Source organism: Mobula birostris, chromosome 5, assembly GCF_030028105.1.
Source record: "Mobula birostris isolate sMobBir1 chromosome 5, sMobBir1.hap1, whole genome shotgun sequence".
NCBI lineage: Eukaryota > Metazoa > Chordata > Chondrichthyes > Myliobatiformes > Myliobatidae > Mobula > Mobula birostris.
Genome location: NC_092374.1, coordinates 155,619,352 through 155,633,184, shown reverse-complemented (window position 1 = coordinate 155,633,184; position 13,833 = coordinate 155,619,352). Strand labels below are relative to the sequence as shown.

The 13,833-nt window shown below is 38.1% G+C and overlaps 1 long non-coding RNA gene across 1 annotated transcript in view; it reads left to right on the top strand.

The window, feature by feature from the left end:
- LOC140197351 (uncharacterized) overlaps positions 1-10,086 on the top strand; it is a 61,239-nt gene extending 51,153 nt beyond the window's left edge. Inside the window, exons 2-3 of the long non-coding RNA XR_011885924.1 lie at positions 8,420-8,477; positions 10,012-10,086. This is a non-coding gene — a long non-coding RNA (uncharacterized lncRNA). The remainder of the gene's footprint in view (positions 1-8,419; positions 8,478-10,011) is intronic.
- Positions 10,087-13,833: the final 3,747 nt, after the last annotated feature.

The window sequence follows — 13,833 nt, the reverse complement described above, 5'->3', positions numbered from 1 at the left end:
GATTCATTATCTAGTTCTCAGCTTTGTTCATTACGTGATTTAAAAATTTTACCATTGTGAACACAAAGATATAATTTGAAAGAAATGTTAATTTGCATTTCTAACTAGAAGACAATAGTAATGAAAGCCTAAGTAAAATTATCCTAAATTATACTAATTGAGTCCTTTATTGTTGATTTATGTTTTTTTCTTATGACTATTGTGTTTACATGCATGTGATGCAGCTGCAAGCAAATTTCACATTGCACCTGTGCAGACATGTATATTTGTGCATATAACAATTAACTCGACTTTGACATTTGGACTTTCCCTGCTTTATATTGGTGACAGGATGAGTTTTTCCAATGGAAGCATTCAAGAAAGTTGAAAAACTTTATTTCTTTAAACTTAATTTTCTGTGAGAAAGCCAGAAACTTCTATAGTTCATTGCTTTTTTTTTCTGCCGAGTTAATTTCTTGATTTCAGTTTCTACACCTCTGTTGAAACATTATAATTCATCTTTCAATAAAAAAAATCAGTCAGAAGTGTTTACCTGATGATTCAATAGATAATTTACCTAATTTACAAAGAGAGTCCAACCTATTTCCTATGCCACTGTGCATACAATGCTCTCAAAACAGAAGCATCTTTCAGTACCTTTTATTCTGTTCACTTTCCTACATTTCAGTCCATTTGCTATTATTATTGATCAATATTCACACCATTTCCTTTATCCCAGTTGTCTTTGCTTATGAAACGATTATCTTCTTGCCTCCGTTTACCTGTCCTTTGACTCTTTTACCCCACATAATTTTTCACCTAATCATTGTGTATTCATTATCCATCCATTGATTTCAACTCAGGTTTATTCTAAGCCCAAATAGCCCAAGTATAATTCTCCATTTAACGTAACTTCATAACTGCTTGATTATCTCATGCACGATAATCATTGCTTAAGTGTAATCTTCTCTAAAATTGGAAATTAAATACAAAGTTCTTTAACATACATACGTAGTACATCTGTCCAGAAAATGTTTATGGTGTAATGTTACATTTATCTAGCACCATGCTATAACATTCAAGATGCCTCTAGGTGTTTCACATATATTTGATTACTGTAAAGAGTGATCCCTGATTTTATATGGATAAATACATTTTTGAACTAAAGAGAATCCAGAATAAAAGCAATAACATTTCAAAGTGACATATTTCATCATTAATTGAAAAATGAATACTGACCTAGATATTACTTGAACTCTCCATTCCTTTTCTAGCTATGGGATCTTAATATACACCAACAAACAGAAATACTGAATTCTGGTTTGATATCTCATCTATGGAATATTCCCATTAGCAGACCTTAGGTTGCATTTAGATAAGAAGTTTTGTACTGCAAAGTCTATAGTTCTATTGTGAAAATGTTACCAAGATAACCAAGGTGAGAGAACTGATTCCATCTTTCCTCAGTTGCGAGTCCCTGTCACACATTCATTTTGAACCTTCTGCCTCTGATCTCCAATTCAGCTCCAGCTAAGCTCCATGCAGACTTCCAGAACAGTATGTCTTGTGATCGAAAATGGACCAAAAAGTAATGTGCTTAAATTATACATTTATCTCCCTATTGTATTCCCCAATTTATGTTCTATGGTGAAATATTCTTGAAATATGATGCAACTATTTAATGAAGCTCTTGTCCCTCTAATGCATATTATTTTTGCATTTGATCTGACACTTTTCACTTCCCTCCACATTAAATACAAAATATCATTAGCTGTGTATTATTGTCATAATTGCAAATAGAATGTTTGGACTGGGGTTATTTTTTGTTTTATGTTGCATGCCCTAAATGTGCATTGAATATTACTTTTGAAATTTCATTTCCATTGACTTTGACTTAAATTTACTCCACTTTTAACATTATGTATTCTTCTTAATTTGGTTAGTCTTTTTAAAGGGACTTGTGTATTCTCTAATAAAGATTCTGATTTAAAACAATTATTCAAAATGTAATCTTAATTTTCTTTCTTCAAATGTTGAGAGATAGTTAAAAAGATTTCCTGTTTTGAAACATATTTGAACCATCTTTAACATCGCAAGATACAGAGAGAGAATTTAAACTGCAACTTAGACAGTACCATAAAAGAATTCCATCTGAAGTGAGATTTCCAAATTCTTAGGGCAAAATATTTAACCACATTGTTTTAGTACATCATTTCACTACTCAATACATGATAAGATGCTATTAAGACAGAAAGCCTCTCCCTTTTAGTTTGTAATATTTGTTTCACACCTCGTCAACTATATCAAGGCAGCCCTCTGCTAGAAAGAAACTGGCAGTCATGTTTCATCTATATAAACATGATTCAAAAAAGTTGTGTTATTGATTTGAAATTAAGTAGTAATCACTCCAGTATCCAAATTATGGGTGTTAAATAATTGGCAGTATTTAAGTTTACCAATATTGTCCGTAGTAATTGTTATTGATATACAACTGGATTTAGAAACATAGAAAACCTCAATGTAGTAGTATGGAATTCTCAGTCAAACAAATTTTCTTAGAAAATCCTAAATATTAGATAATAGAATGGGAGCACTAAATAAACACTACTCTTCAGAGCAATCAGATTTGCAAATGACACGTGGTTCTAAAAGGTCCAAAGAAATGTCCGCTCACGTTGTCAGTCGTCTCATTGATATTACTTTTGCTGATGTAGTAATTTTCCAGTGAAACTTATATTTAAAGAAGAAATCTTATTTATTGGGTATTCTGTATAAAACTCGTATCAGCAAACAGAATATCAGAACGATTTTTCAATAAGGATACAGAAAATATTACTTTTTGTTAGATTTAAAATTCAACTGTATATGTAAGAGTTTATCAGAGATACATTTCAATACCCGTATCCAGTATTCTCAGATAGACTTTGGATAGAAGCTTGTTATGGAGTGATAGTTTAAAAAAAAGTGTCACCTTTGCTTATGCCATTCTGTTTACTGGGAACTTATTGCATCCTTCATTCATTTCTACCGCAGTCTAGTTCAGGGGCATGTCAAAATGCTTCAAATAATGACAGCAATACCATCTCAAATGTAGTTTGAAGGTACATCGGACTGTCAAAACCAACACAGTCATAGATCTGACGTATACTATTCCATCATGACTACTTTATCCTGTCAACTTTGTCAAAATACTCCAGGAATAAATGATTCGGGAGACCCAATAAATATAACGGTAGTACATTGGATTCTCAGCTAAGGGAATGGATTCCAATTGGGCTCATTTTTACCTTTTTCACTCATGGTCTCCATTCAGTGTTGGTTTACAATATATACCTAATGTGCCCAGGGGGAAAGGGCAAATTGGCTAAAAAAGGTTACTTTCCTCTTTTGTTGAAGTGTGCCCCTGGCAGGTCAAAGAAGGACCACTGCCAGAGACTTCTATAGAGAAGATGGAATTTGCTTTCACTAACTCTTCCTTCAAAGCTGACAACACCCAGTTATTTGGTGTTGTTGCTAAGCCAATTAAATTAGAATTGAGATAGTTGTTGCTGGTGACAGGATACATGTTGGGAAATTGTCTCTATCTTATTCCAAATTTATTTTGTAACCTGAAAGCATGCTGGAGGTGTCTTTCAGTCTTAGAGGAAGATTAGGCTCCTTCAGGTTTGGTTATTAAAGGGGCAGCATTGTCAACAAGTATTGCAGTTGTATGAAGCCTGTCCCAGGTATTTCAATTCACCCTTGGATGACAAAGGTAATTGGCAACACCAGTTGGTCCATGTAAGTAGAATGATGATTTAAGAATTGGGACAACCTTGCAAAAACCCTCTGTCTAGGTGCATAAAACAGGGAAAAGACTACACACTAGTATTCAGGCCTGGAGTTTACTACCCATTGTTTAATCATGGTTGGGAAAATGATTTAAATCTTTTCTTCACAATATTGCATGCAGAAATCAACTCTTCATTGATTTCCAAAAGGATATGTTTTGCAGTAATTCAGGTTACAGAACGTTTGGATGGCATTAACTAGTGTATTATTATCCTTTAATAAACTCACTTAGTTAACATTCAATGATTTCAAACAACTTATCCAACTTGTAAACCATATATCAGGTCGTGAGGCTTTTCCTTGTGTCCAACAGGAGTCCTATCCTCCTCTGTAGTTAGACATTCTGTCATGGATTGAAATTACTTACTAAGGTCATTTAGTGTAGGAGCCTACTTTGTCTCAAGAATGTTGTAATCAGTGGAAACATTTTTGCACTTTATGAAGTAAAAAATTAAATATTAGATTATTCTTCATTTTGCTAACTTTTATATTAAAACATGTATAGCATTATCGCTGTACACCTCTGTATGGTCATTCCTGAGTGAGAGTTAACTAGAGGCAAGGCCTTATTCAAGAATCAGCTAGGTTTGGGTATCAAAACTGTAATGTATGAATTCATTTTCTTAGAGTGCTAGCACACAAACATCATGGATAATCAGGCAGTTGACATATTTTTGCCAATTTTTTGTTTTGGATGTATGCCAGTTGAATGTTATACAATTACTTTGAATTCACACAGCCACCTCATAAAATAAGAGATCAGCAAGTGTACAGAACCATTCTCAACTGCAGATTCTCCTCCAAGTTGTGCACTACTTTGAGGTGTAAATATATCATTGTTTGTTTAACATGACTGACTCGAGATACTGGAACTCTCGGACTAACATAACTGTAGAAGCACTTTCACCAGAAGATCTTCAGTGGTTCTAGAATACAACCTTGTAGCACTTCCCAAAGGCAGTTTGGGGGTGGGTGGTAACTTCTGGCCTTACAACCAACACCCATATCCTGTAAAATATAACAATAAATAAATGGGATTCCCTTTAGGTTAAATAGTCTCTTTCTGTGATATGTTTCTGCAAATGCTAACCTCTTTAGAAAGATAACAGTTTTCTTACCTTACTAGGAAAAGATCTGGCAAGCGTGGATTGGGCCAGGTTTTTTGCTGGCAAAGGTGTACTTGGTAAGTTAAGGTCCTTCAAAAGTGAAATTTTGAGAGTACAAAGTTTGTACGTTCCTGCCAGAATAAAAGACAAGGATAACATGTTTAGGGAACCTTGGTTTTTGAGAGATATTGAAGCCTTGCTTAAGAAAAGGGAGGAAGTGCATAGCAGGTATAGGCAGGATGGAGAAAATTAGGTACTTGAGTATAAGAAATGCAAGAGAACACTTCGAAAGGAATTCAGAGAAGCTTTTAGATGATATGAGCTCTAGCAGACAAGGTGAAGGAGAATCCCAAGGGCTTCTACAGGTATATTACGAGGTCCTCCATTCGTCGAGGTTGACCATAGGTGTTACATCACAGCAGTCTACGTGATATGCAAGTCAGGCCAGTACGATATGGAAAGCAAGCTGTTGCCCATATAGCAAGCTCCTCCTCTTCATTTAAAAGAATGGCAGAGATCAATGGAGTTTGGCACCAGCAGCATTGCAGGAATTGCCAGTCAGTGTTGAAATCAACATAGGACTGCTTTAGGGACTCCAGTTCTGGATCTTTCCTCAAAGTTTACTCCAGAAGCCTTCCCCATGAGTGGGTATAGCTGCAAGGCATTGGATGTTCAAGATCAAAGATTTCCTTCTCCTAGATGAGCTGTCAACCATGGCTGACAAGCCCAAAGCAACTGGTTTTAAGGAGCCAGCAACCCATCTTTGCCCATCCTCCTGTCAGTAGAAAAGGTTTCGCCAGGCTTAGTAACTAAAACATATGTGAAATCCAAGAGCTGGACTACTGTGATGAGGCCACACTCAGGTTGGCTGAGCAACACCTTATATTCTGTCTGACCTCCAACCTGATGACATGAACATCAATTCCTCAAACTTCCAGTAATTGCCCCTCCTTTCGCCATTCCCATTCCTGTCTCCCTGTCTCACCTTATCTCCTTACCTGCTCATCACCCTTTCCTTTCTTCCATGGTCTTCTGTCATCTCCTTCCAGATTTCCATAAGACCATAAGATATAGGAGTAGAAGTAGGCCATTCAGCCCATCGAGTCTGCTCCGCTATTCAATCATGGGCTGATCCAATTCTTCCAGCCACTCCCCACTCCCCTGCCTTCTCCCCATATTCTTTGATGCCCTGGCTAATCAAGAATCCATCTGTCCCAAAAATACACCCAATGACTTGGCAAACTCATGGCAACAAATTCCACAGGTTTACCACCCTCTGACTAAAGTAATTTCTCCGCATCTCTCTTCTAAATGGATGTCCTTCAATCCTGAAGTCGTGCCCCCTTGTCCTAGAATCCCCTACCATGGGAAATAACTTTGCCATATCCAATCTGTTCAGACCTTTTAACATTCGAAATGTTTCTATGTGATCCCCCCTCATTCTCCTGAACACCAGGGAATATAGCCCAAGAGCTGCCAGACGTTCCTCATATGGTAACTGTTTCATTCCTGGAATCATTCTCGTGAATCTTCTCTGAACCCTTTCCAATGTCAGTATATTCTTTCTAAAATAAGGAGCCCAAAACTGCACACAATACTCCAAGTGTAGTCTCACGAGTGCCTTATAGAGCCTCAATATCATATCCCTGCTTTTATATTCTATACCTCTAGAAATGAATGCCAACATTGCATTTGCCTTCTTCACCATCAACTCAACCTGGAGGTTAATCTTTAGGGTATCTTGCACAAGGCCTTCCAAGTCCCTTTGCATCTCTGCATTTTGAATTCTCTCCCCATCTAAAAAATGTCTGCCTGTTTATTTCTTCCACCAAAGTGCATGACCATACTCTTTCCATTTCATTTGCCACTTCTTTGCCCACTCCCCTAAACTATCTAAGTCTCTCTGCAGGCTCTCTGTTTCCTCGACACTACCCACTCCTCCACCTATTTTTATATCATCAGCAAATTTAGCCACAAATCCATTAACCCCACAGTCCAAATCATTGACATACATTGTAAAAAGCAACGGTCCCAACACCAACCCCTATGGAACTCCACTGGTAACTGGCAGCCAGTCAGGCTAGGATCCCTTTATTCCCACTCTCTGTTTTCTGCTGACCAACTAATTCTACACCCATGCTAGTAACTTCACTGTAATTCCATGGGCTCTTACCTTGTTAAGCAGCCTCATGTGCGGAACCTTGTCAAAAGTCTTCTGAAAATCCAAGTACACCACATCTACTACATCTCCCTTGTCTACCCTGCTTGTAATTTCCTCAAAGAATTGCAGTAGGTTTGTCAGGCAGTATTTTCCTTTCAGTAAACCATGCTGGCTTTGGCTTTGGCCTATCTTGTCAATGTGCCTCCAGGTACCCCGTAATCTCCCGTAATCTCAACCCTAGCAATCAATTTCAACAACTTCCCAACCACTGATATCAGGTTAACAGGTCTATAGTTTCCTTTCTGCTGCCTCCTACCCTTCTTAAATAGCAGAGTAACACTTACAATTTTCCAGTCATACGGTACAATGCCAGAATCTATCAATTCTTGAAAGATCATTATTAATGCCTCCGCAGTCTCTCCAGCTACTTCCTTCAGAATCTGAGGGTGTATTCCATCAGGACCAGGAGATTTATCCACCCTCAGACCATTAAGCTTCCTGAGCACCTTCTCAATTGTAATTTTCACTGTACAAACTTCACTTTCCTGACACTCTTGAATATCCAGTATACTGCAGACGTCTACCACTGTGAAGACTGATGCAAAATACACATTCAGTTCCTCTGCCATCTCTGCATCTCTCATTACAATATCTCTAGTGTCATTTTGTATTGGTCCCATGTCTACCCTTGACTCCCTTTTACCCTTTATATACTTTAAAAAGCTTTTAGTATCTTCTTTGATATTAGTCGCCAGCTTCCTTTCATAATTCATCTTTTCCTTCCTAATGACCTTCTTAATTTCATTCTGCAAGTTTTTAAAAGCTTCCCAATCCTCTGTCTTTCCACTAACTTTGGCTTCATTGTATGCCCTTTTCTTTTGCCCCCCTTTTCCAGCTCTTTATCTCTTTCACTTATCAACTTTCCAGCTCTTTACTTCACTCTCTCCCCCTCTCCTGGCTTCACCTATCACCTATTAACTAGTACTTCCTTTTCCCCTCCCCCCACCTTCTTACTCTGACCTCCTCTTTCTTTCCAGTCTCGATGAAGGGTTTTGGCTTGAAACACCAACTGTTTACTCTTTTCTATTAATGCTGCCTGGCTTGCTGAGTTCCTCCAGCAACTTGTGTGTGTTACAGAGGAGGATGTGATTTCTGTCCTGAGGAAAGTTATGGTGGGAATATGTTATCAGGCCCCAAGACCTGATAAGGTATTCCCTCAGACCCTGTGGGAGGGTAGTGCATAAACTATAGGGGCCTTAGTAGTGATGTTTAAAATGTCCTTTGCCATGGGTGAGGTATTGGAGGATTGTAGGAGAGCTAATATTGTTCTGTTGTTTTTCAGAAACGTTCGAAGAATAAGCCAGAAAGTTACCGGCCGGTGGGCCTTACAAGAGTAGGAGGTAAGTTATTGAGAGGTATTCTGAGGGATCGTATATATAAGGAGCTGGTTAGGGATCGTCAACGTGGCTTTATGCATAGTAGGTGATGTCTAACCAATCTTATAAAGTTTTTGAGGAAGTTATCAGGAAAGTTGATGAAGGCAAGACAGTGGATGTTGTCTACATGTAAGGCCTTTGCCAAAATTCTGCATTCAAGGTTGGTCCAGAAGATTTAGTTGTTTGGCATTCAGGATGAGGTAGGAAATTTGATTAAACAATGGCTTCACAGAAGATGGCAGAGAGTGATAGGAGATGGTTACCTCTCTGCCTGGAGGCCTGTGATTGGTGACATACTGCAGGGATTGGTGCTGGGTCCATTATTGTTTGTCATCTATATGATAATGTGGTTAACTGGGTCTGCAGATTTGCAGATGACACCAAGTGGACGGCAAGGAAGACTATCAAAACTTGCAGCAGGATCTGGACCAGCTGCAAAAATGGGCTGAAAAATGACAGATGTAATTTAATATCAATAAGAGTGAGGTGCTGCAATTCGGTAGGTTCAACTAGGGTAGATCTTACACAGTGAGCAGCAGGTCACTGAGGAGTGTGGTAGAACAGAGAGATCTATAGTTCCTTGGAAGTAGTGCCAGAAGTAGATAGGATTGTAAAGAATATGTTTGCCACATTGGACCCATGGACCCCCTGTACTCAAAACCTCAAAGTTTTGAGTACAGGAGTTGGGATATTATGTTGAAGCCGTATAAGATGTTGCTGAGGCTTGATTTGGAGCATTGCGTGCAAATTTGTGTGAAGATTTGGTCATCTGCCTATATGATCTACCTTTAAGACTGAAAGATTGCAGAGAAAATTTGCCAAGACGCGAGCTCCTGACGGAAATGTTGACTAGGTTAGGACTTTACTCCCTTGGAACATAGAAGAATGAGAAGAGATTCGATCGAGGTAAACAAAATTATGAGGGGTATAGTTAGTTTTTTCCCCACTGAGGTTGGGTGTGATTAAAACTAGAGACCATGGCTTGAGGGTGAAGGGTGAAATGTTTAAGGGAAACACAAGGGGCAACTTCTTCACTCAGAGGGTGATGAGCGTGTTTAACAGGTTGCTGGTGCAAGTATTGGATGCAGGTTCAATTTCGACATTTAGGAGAAATGTGGATAGGTACATGGATGGGAGGTGAGTGAAGTGCTGTAGTCTGGGTACAGGTCAATGGATCAGGTGATCTGAAGGGTCTGTTTCTATACTGTGGTGTTCTATGATTCTATAAGTCCACTATTATTCAATGTTAGTTTATCATGATATGCCTCTTCATCTTCCAGATATGTTCTATAAACTATTACATTTTGTGGACACAACACAGAGACTGCAGATTCTGGAAGTGCTGTTGAAGGCATTCAACATTAAATATCAACAATTTCTTTCCTCCCATAGATGCCGCTCGACCCACCAAGATTCTTCAGAAAACAGTTTCTTGACATAAAATTTTGTGTTGTTTATATGTACAATCTGGCTGCAAATCCTTTCTTTTCCTCCACAGCTGGAATCCTACTAGAAAGTGAAATTGATGAAAATACAGCTCTGACAAAGCTTTCAAAATGAGCAGAATATGAGACAACTTCTTTCTTTGTCTCCCTTCCCTGGAGTCAGAATGAATGGTATTCAGTCCTCTGCACAGACCTTTCTATCCAACTTAGTACTTCAACACACGGTGTTCTCCATGAGGTTAAATATAAGGCTGACATTAAACATGTCATATGAGAAAAAGAAGGGTGCACGATTATTTCCTGAAAAGTACAGTGATGAGTTTATAAAGATACAGAAAGAGTAAAAAGTTACCACCACATTTTATTGGCCTGTGATTTCCTTTTTACCAAATGCCTCCCCAGTGAATTTCCATCTGTCTAGCCTCATCTTTTAAAGCAGTTAAAATCTTGTTCTTCCTCAAAGTTTTTTGGATATTCTTGTTCTGCTAGTTATAGAGCAATGCTCACTTCTCATTATTTTTCTGAGTCTGTCAAAAGTTGGCTACAATACTCAAAAAGATCTGCGCATCAGATCTTTTTGATGGAGAAGGTACCTTAAGCCAACGCTTTCCGAACAGACTCTACCTCTCCTCGCACTCAAAAGGCTGCCTTGGATAACCTGCCATCTCTATTTAGAAGTTCTATCTTTCCCTCTATTATGAAGAAGATCTTTTCATTTACCGCACGTAATCAGGTGATTGATATTTGTTGAAGACTATCTGCCAGCACAGTAATAAGTCACTTGTGTTATGCCAGCAACAGGTATCTCTTCCATCTTATACACCCCTGAAGCCATTTCAGGTCTTTGGTTCATTTTCATTTCCAACACTTACAAGTACCAAGTTCCACTTATGAAGTTGTCATAATGCTGCCAGAATATTCAAAATTGCATATTGGATCAAAATCATTGAGATTTACAGAAACTCAACCTGGTTCCAGGGACATTTCATGAATGTATATACAAAATCAGGCCACATAACTCTTGCTAAGTGAGCTTCAGGACAAAGATATCAAGATATACACCATGTTGTTTAAACAAATGTCTGAGTTATGAGATTGCTGTTCTTTCTCCTACAGCAATTCCCAAGACTGCATTTTGATCTCAGTGAAAACACATTTACAAATGTCTAAGATTTTGATCCTGCTTTCCTCATAGAGAGTGAGAAAAGCATAACTGAGAGTGTGTGCTGGGTGACAAAAGGTAGCTGAAATCTTTGCAGAAGCTGTCACTAAATCCTCCTGGAATTTGTAAGGGTTTTATGTAAAATGAACCTTCCCTTGAGAATGTATAGAGTGGGCTGTGGCTTTTCAAATTAATTGCATTGTTAATTTTATCACAACCCCGTCATTTAATTTACAGAACATTAATTTATAGATCAAGTTTTGTCATAATTTTGAAGATTATTTGATTCAAGAGGATTTGTGTCATTTCTGCAATGAAAAGTTATTTTTAAACTGTGATTATGCAAGATTTTCTAAAGTTTATCAATTTAAGGAAATAGTAATTGAAGCTTTAAATGTATTTTCTCAGATTTTTCATATAATTTTAAAAATCTGTTGAATAATTCTACTTCATACTGCAAAACGTGGAATAATGTATGTATTTGGAGCAGAAGATTTATAGAAAATTACAGATTCAACTTTTAGAAAAAAAGATTTTATTTATGGCCATTGACTCAACAGCAAAAAAACTGTTGTGCACAATTTCCTTAACGCAGAAGCATATGGGATACGCAATAGCCAATAATACACATATGCTTTGCTCTTTTTACTCTCTCTCTGCTGTGTGCTGAAAGAGATATGAATCATTCATGTCCTCCCAGCTGAAAGAGGCTTCAAAGGGGATGATACTGATTGTGAGTCCTGTGTGATTTGCTGTGCTTCACAATCCCCCAGACTCCCAGTGCCAGAGTGAAGAGGAAGCACTTTCATGTGGGCCTCTAAAGCAGTACGTGTCAGAGTTCACCAGGAGATAATGATGTAGATGTACACTCGGAATTAGCTGCAGAGGTACCTGGATAGCGATACTAGGAGATGTGAACTGGAGAGAGCCCCTGGTGAACAATGGGATTTAATTACACTGAAGTGTAGATTTGGCTGCAGGGGATAAACTATTGTCAGAGAAAGACTTCCTAATGAGGTCGCTTAATACCAAAAGTGCACTGAAGCCTATTGCCTATTTTTATTTAGTATAAAGCTTCATATAACTTTAATTGTTAATTTTTTGAGGGAGTGCGGTAGTTATGTCAATGTACAGAGTGAAGTCAGATGCAATCCTAATTTGTAGAGGTCAGAGATGGGGGGAGGGTGGGTAACGGAGTGAATAGCAAACTGGCTACAAAGCAGAGAACTAAAAAGTAAAGGCCAAAGGTAACGACTGACTGGAATATAGAGAGAAGTGGTGCTCTACAGGAAGTATTGCTGAGACCACAACTGTTCAGAGTTTACATTAATGATTTGGAGTCCAGTATTAGAAATTCAACAGCAAACTCCACTAACAGAATCAGCTTAGGGGAAGGACTAAAACACAAACATGGAAAAATGTAAAGTAACATTAATAAACCTATAATGATTACATAATTTAAAAATGAGTTTCAATATAGGTAAGTGTGAGCATGAGCATGTTGGTAGTTTGAGAATTGGGTCACATATTATTTTGACAAGAAGACCTCAGGAGGCTAGGGAAATTTGATACGTCTTCAACGAACCTCACCAAATCTTACTGATAGAAAGCACCCTCTCTGAAAGTATCATAGTTTAGTAAGGCAACTTCTCTGCCCAAGATAGCAAGAAATTGCCGAGTTGTGACTCTCAACCCAGTCTGTCACAAAAGCCAAATTTTCCTCCATGGAATCTGTCTATGCTCCCCACTGGCTCTGTAAAACAGCCAACATAATCAAGGGCACCCTCCAACCTTGTCATTCTCCCTTCTCTCCTTTCCCATCCGGCATACAACATAAAAACCTGAGTACACACACCACCGGGCTCAAGGACAGATTCTATCCTGCTTTTATAAGACTCAAATGCACCTCTTGCACAATAAGGATAAACTCTTGATTTCTCAGTTGACCTCATCATAGCCTTTGCAATATATTTATCTAACTGAACTGTACTTTCTTAGCAACTGTAGCACTGCATTCTGCCTTCTGCTTTTTTCAATCTTTTGCACTACCTCGATATACTTCTGTATAGAATGATGTGTCTGAATGGCATGCAAACAAAACCTTTGAACTCTGCCTCAGTATACATGATGATAATAAGCCAATTACCGATTACCTTGACTAATTGAACAAGCAGCATGATCCAGCGATGTTCACTCACAGATCTTTAGGAGTATAGATGCAGGGTTTGTGGAAACTGGGCTAATTTCTGCTGTGGTAAAATTGAAAAGAAGAAAATATGTTAATCTTGTATTAAATCCAAGTAAGGCATTTTGTATTGTCCTAATCACCATATTATAAAATAGATACTGACACTGTATAGAATACATGGAAAGACTGCTGAAAGGAATGATGAACTGCTTAAACTTTCCTAACCAACAAAGAAAAGGATGAAGAATGACAACATGGAGTTATTTAAAAAAGTAAAAGGATTTTGTACCATCTGCTAATTGGACTGCAATAATTCACCAAGGCTTCTTTGAGAGCATCTGAAAACTCACAGCTGGAATCTCAGACATATGGGAACACAATGTTTAGGCTACCCTCCTGGTCATACACGACACTAACTTGTGAATATCTCACTGCTCATTCCTTCACAAGCAGTGGGTCATGTTCCTGGAACTTCTTGGACCACCACGTCAGGAGAATCTTAACTACAGGGGCAATGGATGATCA